The sequence below is a fragment of the Triturus cristatus genome, chromosome 7 (assembly GCF_964204655.1).
Source record: "Triturus cristatus chromosome 7, aTriCri1.1, whole genome shotgun sequence".
Lineage (NCBI taxonomy): Eukaryota > Metazoa > Chordata > Amphibia > Caudata > Salamandridae > Triturus > Triturus cristatus.
This window is the reverse complement of record NC_140590.1, coordinates 1,176,741,270-1,176,754,267: the sequence shown is the minus strand read 5'-3', so window position 1 is coordinate 1,176,754,267 and position 12,998 is coordinate 1,176,741,270. Positions and strand designations below refer to the sequence as shown.

The window sequence follows — 12,998 nt, the reverse complement described above, 5'->3', positions numbered from 1 at the left end:
CAATGACAGTAAGGAAACACAATGTGCGCAAATAACACATACAGTACCACCCAATTGAAAAATGTTAGATGCTCAACTTCCTGCGGTTCACTGTCATCAAAACCACAATCAATAAAGGAGTACAGTTAGGAAGGAACATCAAAAAATAGAGTCCATGAAATCTTTCATTCAGGTTTCAGTAACCTTTTTAAAAATAATTTTTTTTTTTTTATTTTTCCTTCAAATTTGCTGATTCTTCAACGAGTTGCTTCAATCAACAATACAAAATAGATTTGTAGATCACAGTTGCATTTTCTATAGATCAACAGCCTTTCTGCCTACGCGTTTCGTCCTTCCCTTTAGGACTTCATCAGGGCTGTAATAATAAACAAATAAACATACAATTTACACCCGATTTTCACAATATACCAAAACCATGTGATACAACAAACATTTAGTTTAAATGACCTGATTCTAATAGACACTTCCTATACTAATGATATATAGCACCCCTCACCAAATGAAAAAGGCAACAGTGACTTCTATAAACTTAATAAATTAACAGTTTCCAATAAGCCATAGTAATGATTGTTAAACTTCACACACCTTGTATTTTAGAGAGAAGAATTCTCTTCTTTTTCTTACATATTAGAAAATCACATTCCCTAACGTTACTAATTAAACCAGTGTAACCTGATATATGAACTTATGTCTACATAAATACATACATAATTATGATGTTCTTATAATAAAGATCCCTCTTCTTGTTCTGAAAATGAAATACTACTGGTCCCTAATTAACAGCGTGCCTCCAAATCTCTGTGATGGATGAGGAATAATACCTGTCTTAAACATTAATATCCTAGATAGTTTCCAATTAAGGCTACTCAAGAACTCCTTACTTTTATATTAACAAAGGTCGCACTAACCTAAATTGATCTTTAATATAGAAACGTCTCACACCCAATTCCTTATTAAGTCTCTAAAAAAAAAATAAGAAATCAAAAGGTCCCCATTGAATTAGTACCTAGCAGTATTTACTAAAATCGGGAAATGAACACTGGGAAAGCTCAAACCTACCTTGAATTCCATCAATTCTTATTTCTCATTTCTTCAATACTCCTCTTTTCACTATCTTCAAAAGATAATCACTGTGTAAAAAATCAAAATCCAAGAATCAAATAATTAATCACAATACTGCCACCCAAAAATATTATTCAACTAGACTGTTTTTAGCTAAAGTCATCCATTACCTCAACTACTGTCATTCGAGATTTCAAAACATATCTTAAAAATAATCCATTATTATTTCTCTGGAATTGAATTATCCCCAACTCGGTCTCGAACACCCAAACTTCCAAATTTTCACAAGGTGTAAGACCATTTTTCCACACCTACCAATTACGCCACTGATCAGACTTATCCACTAGTCAGTTCACGGTTGAAATATCCCATCAACATTTTATTCTCAAAAACATACTGAATCTGTTAAGTGACAGTCAAGAGTTCTAAACATACCTTGAAAATAATCAATTATTATTTTTCTGAAATCCTTCAGTCCTCCTCCTTTCACGAAGTGCAAAATCTTTCACTCTGCGACAAAAAAAAGCACAAAGTACCAAAGAAAGACTATTAGTCCCTCCACTTTTAATAAAGATAATGTTATATTTTACTGTTATGAGTTCAAGATATCCCCTTAACAAAAACTACTAGCATTCGACCTTCCCATTATCTTACTCACCTATCAATCTTATTTCACAGCGATCCTCTCTCATGCCGCGGGCCCGATAAATCCCAAACGGTAATCGTGTCTGGATGCTACTCCCTATTTACTGACCAATCACATTAAAGCAATGAAGTTTGAGCCAATCACACTCTAGAAATACTATCCCACTGATTACCATACTACTGTTTCCATCCTGGTCAGCCATCGTGAACCAGCCTAATAGATACCTTTTACAAACTACATCATTAATATCATTCTACAACATTAAAAAACCTTTAATATATGATGATATAAACTGAAAAACACCTAAAATGTTAAATCTCCATTACTTGAACAAAAATCACAAAGATGGAATTATCCCCAACTCGGTCTCGAACTCACGAATTTTCACAATGTCTAAAACAAAGTGTTCCACACCTACCATTTGCGCCACTAGTCCGACTTATCTGATTCTCAAAAACATGCTAAATCTATTAGCTAAACTCAACTTATGTACTCCATTATTTAAAACATTTATATCGACTGCCCAGTAGCGCCCTAATTACTATACCAGTCCAGAACTCATGACCTACAAATTTGTATTAACACCATATTATCTCAAGGAGCTAACACGCACCACACGATCTAAGCCTGCTCTTAAACAATCTATTATAACAAATGCCCGAAGACAATATTCCATTCAGCCTGTGATATCACAAAGGCTTCTAATTCTCATGAATGAGATCTAACACATATCTTAACTACATTTTTATCATTAATTACTTTATAAAAAATGTATATAGCAACTGAAATAAGCACACTAGAAATAATTACTATTAGCATCTCGCGTTGTATATCGACTGCCCAGTAGCGCCACAATTACTATGCCGGTCTAGAACTCGCGACCTCCAAATTTGTATTGACACCATATTATCTCAAGGAGCTAACACTCACCACACGATCCAAGACTGCTCCTAAACCGTCTATTATAACAAATGTCCGACAACAATATTCCATTCAGATTTTAATATCACATAGGCTTCTAATTCTCAAAAATAACATCTGACACATATCTTAACTGCATTATTATCATGAATTACTTATATATATTTCAACTGAACTATCACACTGGAAATAATTACTATTGGCATCTCACGTTAAACACAAACCCTTGATGACCCAATGTTTTACTCTGGCAATATTATACCAGTCGATATGAATACAGACTTTAAATCTTGTCTAATTAATGTTGCCTAAGACACTGTAACATAAAGCCCGAACTCGTCCCAGTGTTCAACATCACATTGTCTGTACACACTCTAAAAGGTGAAAACTATGTGACTAAATAGTGCAACTCAGAGTCAATGTTCAAACCAAAACGCACCGCTCTACATCTACTAATCCATCTGGATTCTTGCTGTCTCAGACGTAACACTAAGTCTCCTCCTCTTGGTCCTAATACAATTTTCTGCACACCATGAAATTTAAATGACTTATTTTCACTGTGCTCAGATTTAATATGTTGGTATAAGGGAGACTTCACATCCTCATTCATGATTGCCCGATTTTGTATTGTTGATTGAAGTAACTCGTTGAAGAATCAGCAAATTTGAAAAAATAAAAAAATAAAAGTTTACCGAAACCTGAAGGAACGATCTACGTAGCAAGGGCGCCCAGGTCCAGATGAAGTTTCCTGCGATGCTGAAAATAATGTGGCGTAACAAAATGCACAACATCAGAAATCGGGAAGAGGTGGATACCCTTTTGGCGCAGATGGATGGATCGGATTAGCTGAGGCTCGGAGAGCTAAGTTTTCTTTCTTTTTCTGTTCCATGGGGATGAATTCACCTAAATTTAGCTTTATAACTTGGATATTTTGTCATGCTTTCTTTTCTTATTCTCTTTTTTCTTTCAAGTATATTTTTGGTTTCCTCTCCCTGCTCGGGGGTTGCGAAAGGCGAACACATCGCCTAGGGATAGGAAAGGGGGTTCCCCAAGGTGGGTGGGTGGAGGGGTGCACTGGGTGGTGGGAGCATGGAGGGAAATAGAAAAATGTGTCCTTGTTCTGTCATATGTCCGTATATGTCTAGTTTTGGTGGGCATTTTGATCTTCTGTGGGGGCGGGGGGGTTAGCCGATTATGAGGATAGGTTAAAGGGGGACCATGGGAGCAGGGGGGCTGAAACTCGAAGATGAGTAGGTCAAACCTGGTTTATTTCATATCTTGGAATGTGAACGGTTTGAGATCCAGGAAGAAGTTGGCCTGGCTCTCTGAATTTCTTCAGGATCACAAGGCGAGTGTTATTTTGCTCCAGGAGACTCATTTGCAACGGGAGGGGTGTAGGTCTTCTTTTAATAAATTGGGCTGGGTCCAGGAAGTAGTTTGTTCGGACCAGAGGGGCAACTCAAGAGGGGTGGCTGTTATTATTGGAAACAATTCAGGTATAAAGTTAGTAATATATGAATCTGATTCTTCGGGTAGATGGTTGGCTGCCAACTTGATAATACAGTGGATGCCACTTGTCTATGCTAATTATTATGGCCTGAATGATGATGCTCCAGATGCTTTAATTAAGCTCGAATTGAGTCTTCTACAGGCTACTGCTCCAGTAATTGGAGGAGATTTTAATATAGCACAAAATAAGGATTTGGATAGAACTTCTAAAGTTAAATAGACCAGTCTTCCAAGAACCTCAACAATGGTGAAGACAATGATCCGTGAGCTTAATTTGGTAGATGTTTGGCGGAGCAAGATGGGAGAGACATGGGACTTTACTTTCTACATCAAGAAATATGGCCACCATTCCCGCATCGACTATTTCTTGGGAGATCAGGAGCTATAACCAGAGGTCGATGAGATTAAGCATCTGCCCGCTATCCTTTCTGACCTTTCGGCAGTTTTCCTGACCCTTAGGTATCATTATAAATCTGGTGCAAAAAGGTAGACCTTAGATAGGACATTCTGCTAGACGAGGGGGTGATATCAAGTTTAAGGAATGAGGCCTTGGTCTTTTTTTCAAGCCAATATGGGCTCAGCTAAAATTCAAGTCATTTGGGATGCCTTTACAGCTTTTTTTTAAGGGCAATAGGAAGTTCCATAATGGTGGGAAAGAGGCAGGCCTCAAAGCGGCAAGAGGAGGAACTCATTAAAGAGATTAAGTGTAAGGAACGTGACCTCCAAAAGGCATCAGTGGAAGGTTCCTGTAGAGTTACCTTTCTCAGTAAAGAGCTAGAACACCTTCAGGTGGAATATCAATGGCAACTTGACAAAAGATTAATTGATCGTGGAGGGTAAGCAAGTTGCAGCATTTTTCTTATGGAGAGAGGTACAGTTCGCTTCTAGCCTGGAAAGCAAAAACTGATAAGTCCAGAAATTTAATTTGAAACGTGAGGGATACTGAATCTGGAGCTTTATTCGGTACTAATTCGGAAATAGGTGCAGAGGCCCGTAGATATATTTGTAGTCTATACAGTGACGATATTTCACCTGGGAAGGAGAGCATAGAGACATGGTTGGGGAAGACTAAGCTTCCGAGTTTAAATACCGACCAAAAGAGGCTCTTAGAGGCAGAGATCATGGAGGATGAGATCCGGGTACACATCAGGAAGATGGCCGGGGGGAAGGCGGCTGGGCCTGATGGCCTCCCTGTCGAGATTTGTTTTAAACTCCTTGACATCATTGTACCAGTGTTGAAATGCCTATTTAATGCCATATTATTGCAAGGGGAAAAAGTCCCGCTGTCTTTGGCCGAGGCCCCCGTCACTTTAATCCTGAAACCAAGTAAAGGCTTTCTGGTAGTGGATTCTTATAGGCCAATATCTCTTTTAAATTCCAAGTATAAGCTTTTCTCAGGGATATTGGCCTCTAGGGTCGCCCAGGTCATCAAAAGGGTTATACATCAGGACCAAAGAGGTTTCATCCCCGGAAGGCAGCTCATTGAGCTTACCTTTTTAATGCTTGGGGTTGTTGATTTGGCGGATACCCAGAATGGACCTGTAACCGCAGTAGCTGTAGATACTGCAAAGGGGTTCGACCAAGTCCATTGGTCCTACTTGTGGGACGCTTTAAAGACTTTAAGGTTCCCGCAGAATATAGTAAGAGCTGTTCAAAATCTGTACCATCTGCCCAGGGCCAGAGTGTTGGTTAATGGGGAGTTATCAGACTGGTTCAGTATTACACGAGGAACTAGGCAGGGGTGTCCCTTGTCCCAGCTTTTACTTAATCTGTATTCAGAAATGTTTGCCTCGTTGATCAGAGCGGATTCTACCATTCTTCTGTTTAAATTTTTTTGCCTGGTGGCAAAGGCTGCCCTGTACGCAGATCACCTCTGGATTAATGGTGTTAAGTATAAGGTTGCTATCCCTAACTTAATGGCCAAGGCGGAATCTTTTGGGAAGGTATCGGGATATAAGGTAAATAGAGAGAAAACAGAAATTATGGAGTGGAACCAGCCTAATCAAAGCCCGGGGGCGAAGTCTCAAATGCGGTATCTGGGTATTATAATAACGCAGAAGTTGGATGATGTTCCTAGGGTTAACTGGAAGAAAGCAAGTTTAGAGATTTGGAGGCTCTTGGTAAGGTGGGCGAATTTACCCCTAAACATATATGGTAGGGTTAACCTCATTAAAATGATTGTCCTCCCTAAGATCACTTTCCTTTTTAATTCTATACCCTTACCTGTTGATAAAGGAGAGGTAGCTAAACTACAAGGGAAGATTGGCAGCTTTATTTGGTCCTCCAAGGGATCAAGGATATCTTGGAAAAAGCTGAGGAGTAGGAGGTTGGAGAAGGGGGGGGGGGGGGGCTGCTCTCCCCGACCTTATGGCATATTGGTATGCATTCCAATTTAAGAATTGTTGTACGTTAATAAAGTTGACCGGTTCCCCCTTGGGACTACTTTTTGGGTCAATGCTAAGTGTACTGAGGGAAGGGATGAGCCATTTTTTCTTTAAATATGGAGACCCAAAGTACTTTAAAAAAGGTGAGGCTGAAGATCTTACTGGGGGCCTTGAGAACCTTGGTGTTTTTTCGAAAAAAAACTAGGAGTTCCTGATTATTCTTCTCGGGCTCCGATCTGGGATTCTCTGGGAACCCCTGAGTGTTTGAGAGACCAGCTTAGTCAGCCTTTAATATCTGCAGGGTTGCTTTGTTGGGTGGGGGGAGGCCTAAATACTGCTTCATCTTTGGGTTAGCTGGGAAGTTCTGAGTAATTGCACCAGGGGTAAACTAACTAGATTTAAATATTACCCACTCTCCTCCTGGTGGGCAAGGCAGGTTTGGGTAGAGGAGGAAGAGGACTCCTGGCTAGACCAGGGAATGAGAACAGGCCCTCTGAAAAAGGCAGTCTCTCTGTGGTATCAGGCCCTTGTAGAGGTGGACGATGACCTGGCCATGGATATCTCAAAGCTTTGGGCAGAAGAATTAGCGGGTGAAAATGTTAGAGGTTTGGCTTGGCTCTTTTGCGATCTTAAGAGCGGTTGTGAAACCTACTTTTCTTAAGCGTAACCATCTTCTTACCACACATAGTCTATTGGTCTCCAGCTAAATTGTCAAGGCTCACAGGAATCCAGTACGTATGCCCAAGATGTAATCACCCTCTGGCGGATGATATACATATGTTTATGAGATGCTCCAAGATCACCGGTTACTAAGCTGAGTTGTGTAAGTTTCTGGTTGATGTAACCGGCCAGCAAGTTATGGTAAGTTCTAATCTTAGTTTTTTTGGGCTCTATCAGGATGGTTCAACCCGAATTAATGCCGTTACTTCCAGATTTATCTTTTATGCGATCCTCCTGGGGAGACTGGAGATTTGCAGGTCTGGAAGTCCTCCTTGTTTTTCTGACTGTATTAAAAATATAATCTCCACAAGTCCTTTTGACATGGCCTGTGATGCTAGAAGCCGGGAGAAAGTTTGGGCATTGCTGGTTGAATGGTGCCAACGCTCCAGGAGGTCCGATGATTAAGCCAAAAATTGCTGTCGGTCCTGGTTCCCTTCTGCTGCGGGCACTCTGGTGAAGGGTTGGATGAGGTAACATCATTGCTTCTTGGGTGGAAAGGCTCTGCCCCATGTTGTGGCAACTTGGAAAGAGCGCTACCAGCAAGAGAATTGGCAGAATGAGGACAAAAAAAGAAATATATATTTTTTTTAATTAAAACCACCCGAAGGGTAACCTTCTCGCACTTCGAACCTGGTTGCAGTGCGGGCTATAACCCCCCCTCTACGAGGGTGGAGCTCAGGGATGTTTTGTTTGTCAAGCAATAGAGGTATCCTAAAACCTGTAGATAAGGAGGGTGTGGTAAGGGAAAGAAAGGAAAGGGAGTATGTGAGCTAAAACTGACTCTCCGGTATGCCAGGCAAGCTTTATTAGGGCATCCTGAGGTCAGGATTAAAAAAGAAGCTATGAAAGGGTATTCAACCTGTCCTAGAGCAGTGAAGGTCGACATGTTTCAACCTCATACCCTCAGCAGAGGTGTGGTGGCTTTCTTCAGGACCAAAGTGAAAAGCTGTTTTAGGTGGAATACCCCCAAAAAACCAGAAATGAAAGATGTACACAACCAGTGATTTGAGTGATAGTCACCAAGCATGCAACCCCCCTGGTCTGTTCACTGCCTGTAAAGAGACCATGTGTTAAAATATAGCACATAGTTATACCGCATTCTGCATCTACTGATCTCACCAAAGTGTATTCATAACAAACAAAGTTAGTGAACCCTTTAACGCCCCTTGTTGGAAAGTATTAAACAGTACTTAATTAGATTAGCTGTGAATATAGCTTACCTGTATCTTTGGGTAGCCAGGTGACACCTTAACCTTGGCACAAACACTCGAAGTGGCATCCAAGTCCTGTTTGAAAAGTACAGGTGGGGTTTAGTGGTTAAACCATTTAGATAATGACTTGAAAAAAACACAGTGTAAGCAGTTGACTAAAATCATAATAGTGAAAAACCAAAAGTCAATCTACATTAAAAGCTTGGCAATGTAGATTAGAAAAACAATAAAACAATGGCTGTTCTATTAATTGATACACTCCTGGTGGAGAAAGAGTTGTGTACCATGTTTCATGTTTCCCTTAGTGTGGCCTATATCTAATCGGTTGACTCCTCTTAATGAAAAGCTAAAGGTCAGTCTATACGAATAGATCAGCAACTGTAATGCTGATGGAGAAAACAAGTAGAACAAACGAGATGCTTACTTCAGTTTCTGTGTGCTAAATTAATGCTTGCATCCTAGGCATTCATAATTGGCAAGACAAAGGGGTTAAAAACGAAGAGGAAAAAAGAAACTAAAAGGAGCATTTTGATTGTTCTACCTGACCATGACGAGAAAGATTTGCTCTAGCGACTAGATATATGCTACGCTAAAGGAACCACAATACATTGTACACACCATTTTCTCCATCAGCATTAGTTTGTAATGCTTGTTTGCTTTCCTAATCTACTTAGCTGATCTCTTCGTATAGACTGACCTATAGATTTTCATTAAGAGGAGAGATGTATGCTACACGAAGGGAACCGTGAAACATGGTACACACCTCTTTGTCCAAAAGGAGTGTATCAATTAATATAACAGTCCTGGTTTTATTGTTTTTCTAATCTATATTGTCGATCTTAGTGTAGATTGACTTTTAGTTTTTCACTATTATGATTTTAGTCGGGTGCTTACACTGTGTTTTTTTCAAGTCAGTATCTAAAGGGCTTAACCACTAAACCTCACCTGTACATTTCAAACAGGACTTGGATGCCACCTCAAGTGTTTGTGCCGAGGTTAAGGTGTCACCTGGCTACCCAAAGATACAGGTAAGCTATATTGACAGCTAATCTGATTAAGTACTGATTAATACTTTTCAACAAGGGGCGTTAAAGGGTCCCCTAACGTAGGTTGTTATGGATACACTTTGGTGAAATCTGTAATTGCAGAGTGCGTTATAGCTATGTGCTATAATTTAACACATTGTCTCCATACAGGCAGTACACTTGAACAGGGTTTTTTTGCGCTTGAGTGACTCACTCCAACCACTGGCTTGTATATCTATGATTTATTTTGAGGTATTCGCCCTAAAAACGTCTTTTCACTTTGGTCCTGATGAAAGCTGCCACACCTCTGCGGGGGGTATGAGGCAGAAATATGTCGACCTTCACTATTCTATGACCGGTTGAATACCCCCGTCATAGCTTCTTTTTTAATCCTGACCTCAGGATGACCTAATAAAGCTTGTCTGGCATACCTGAGAGTCCGTTTTAGCTCACATACTCTTTCCTTTCTTCCCCTTACCACACCCTGCACATCTACAGGTATTAGGATACCTCTATTGCTTGACAAACAAAACATCCCTGAGCTCCTCCCTTGTAGAGGGGGTTGTAGCCTGCAGTGCGACCAGGTTCACAGTGCGAGGTGTTTATCCTATGATGAAACATGCCACCTTCGGGTGGGTGAGGGAAACTGTCCTGTAAAAGGGATATTCCAGCACACGTTTTCAATATTGAGACCCAGGGGTCTTTTTTGTGTATTTATAGCTAAAATTAATACCATGGTAGATACTCTCAAAGCCGTGGGCGTAGAGAAGCAAAAGGAGTTTTGCCACAGGTACAGGCCCTATGACCAGTGACCATACCATCAGGGGGTTCAAATCCCTCACTGGTTTACACAGCACCAACAGCAATAGGCAAAACCACAGTATCAACCCCCATCGCTCAGCACGTGGCCGAGGAGCTACTCGACAACAACCAACTTCCTCCAAAACACCGGGCAAATAATGAATTGTCGCTTCCCCCACTCCAGTGGGGGGGGGATCTCCAAGTATCTCAACAAGTGGTGCACCATCACCAACGACAAATGGGTCTTAAAGTTTTCAGCTTCCACCACCGGCGGTTCCACCTTCACAAGCTGCTTGCCACCTGCTGAAACTACTGCAGAGCGAAGTCTTCACTCTCCTTCGCAAAGACAGCAGAGGAGGTACCTCACTCACAGCGGGGAGTAGGTGTATACTCCTGGCATTTCCTTGTAAAGAAAAACAAGCCCATCTGCAGAATTCAGACCCATTCTGGACTTACGTCTACTAAACAAATATATCCGCACTGAAAAAATGTGAATCATGGCTCTCCACAAAATATACTTCAACTTAATCAGGGGGGCTGGATGTGTTCCATAGACCTGCTGGATGCCTACTTCCACATCCCAATAGTGATGAAACATCGGAAATTCCTGCAGTTTAAAGTGGCAACCAGGCATTACCAATATAAGGTGTTACCCTTTGGCCTGAAGTCGGCTCCCCACACTTTTACAATAGCAGCAGTCTTACGACCCTAAATAATATTAATCTACCCATACTTGAATGGCTCGCTGGTAAAAAGCTCCTCTCCAGAGCAAGCGAAGGAACACTATAAAATCTGCGGCAATACCCTACGATCACTGGGTCTCCACATCAACATCGACCAGTCAATCCAGACTCCAACCAAAAGGCTACACTACCTAGGTGCCACCCTGGACATAAAAGTTGTTAAAGTGTGTCCTTCGAAAGAGGGATTGTCACCAGTCGTTCAGAAGTGTACCAAAATCCTGAACAATCCACATCCATCAGTCATGCAGATGGTGTCTCTCCTAGGGTCAATGGCTTCATGCATTTTTCTGGTTCCCTTTGCCAGATTGAGAATGAGACGTTGCAACATAATCTGAAAGATCAGTGGAAGTAATTCACAGATAATTAGGACAACAGGCTTGCACTATCTCAAGCTGCGAAAGCATCCCTTACATGGTGGCCTTGTCGCCAAAAATCTGCTGATTGCGGTCCCTTTCCACCAGAGCACTGCAACTCAAACGCTCAAAACAGACTCATCTCTCCAGGGCTGGGTGGCTCACATGGGTACCCCACAAACTCCGGGACTGTGGTCGACCAATGAGCAACAATATATCAATATGCTGGAGATGTCCTCAAGTCTTTCTACCCAGCCATTCAAACCAACTGGCTTCTAGTCCAAACGGACAATGCGACCACAATGCACTATTTGTGCAAGCAAGGAGGGACTTGCTCTCCACCTCTCTCTAGAAGTGCAAGCAATATGGCACTGGCTCTTAGCAAGGGGTCTAACAATCTCCGCAATCTACCTGCCAGGAATCCAAAGCACGCAAGGAGACTTTTTAAGCCGTCCCTTCGCAGAACAGCATGACTGAATTCCTCATGAAGATTTTGTAAGCAACATTTTCAGAGAATGGGGGAATCTGCTGATAGACCTGTTTTAGATGAGAACAATGTAAAATGCCCTGCCTTCGCATCCAGGTTTTACCGACCAGGGACACAGGGGAATGCTCTTTTCATAGACTAGTTCGGGACATTTCTATATGCGTTTCCTCCCTTTCCCCAAATACCAACGGTCATCAACAAACTGTATCGGGAAAGAGCCAAAATGATTGATTGCTCTAGAATGGCCTCGCCAGTGGTGGTGTCCAGATCACCACCACCTGTCCAAACGGCCACTCACTAGGCTACCATGCAGACTGAATCTCCTCTACAAGCTAGGTAGGAGGATTTCCAACCCCAACCTTCCATTGTTGATCTTGACAGCATGGCTCCTGAATTCTTACTGTATGGACCTTTAGGCCTTTCTCTGGAGTGCATGGACAAACTTAGGGAATCCAAGCATCCTTCCACTAGGTGGTCCTATGCGTTCAAGTGGAAAGGATTTTACATGTGGTGTGTGCAAAATCATTTCCCACCTATGCTGGGGCAGGAAGAGGTTATATTACCCTATCTTCTTCACCTAGCTAAAACTGGCCTACAATTTATCAATTAAGGCACATCTTGCAGCCATTACGGCTCATAGAAAGTCCCCCACTCAAAGATAATTTTTTTCAAATCCCTATAGTAAAAGATTTCTTGGAGGGTTTGAAGAGGGTGTTCCCACCTGTCTGTTCTACCTCTCCTCCTAGGGAATTGAATGTGGTTCTTTCCAAACTCATAGGTCCCCCTTTTGAACCGATCCATAAGGCATCCTTCCAGCACCTTACATGGAAAGCTGCTTTTCTGGTAGCTATCACTTCATTACGTAGAATCAGTGAAATTCAGGCTGTCTCTGTCAAATAACCTTACACAGTGTACCATAACAACCATGTGGTGATGAGAACTCATCCCAGTTTTCTCCCCAAGGTAGTGTCTGATTTCCACATCAACCAAACAATTTCACTTCCTACATTCTTCGCAAACCCTTTCGATCCTGCGGAAAGGGTTTTACAATCTTAAGATCTTGACATTTTACCTATTTAAGACAATCTGACCATCTGTTTAATTATGCTCCTTTAAAGAGTCCATTTCTAGATGGA

At 41.5% G+C, this 12,998-nt stretch overlaps 1 long non-coding RNA gene across 2 annotated transcripts in view; it reads right to left on the bottom strand.

Moving 5' to 3' along the window:
* Positions 1-216: 216 nt before the first annotated feature.
* The window catches only part of LOC146811376 (uncharacterized), a 316,012-nt gene continuing 303,230 nt past the window's right edge, over positions 217-12,998 (bottom strand). Inside the window, exons 4-6 of one of the 2 annotated variants that reach the window (XR_014966718.1) lie at positions 1,498-1,572; positions 1,060-1,130; positions 217-355 (exon numbers count right to left, since the gene is read on the bottom strand). This is a non-coding gene — a long non-coding RNA (uncharacterized LOC146811376). The remainder of the gene's footprint in view (positions 356-1,059; positions 1,131-1,497; positions 1,573-12,998) is intronic. The other variant, XR_014966719.1, reaches the window with a different exon arrangement.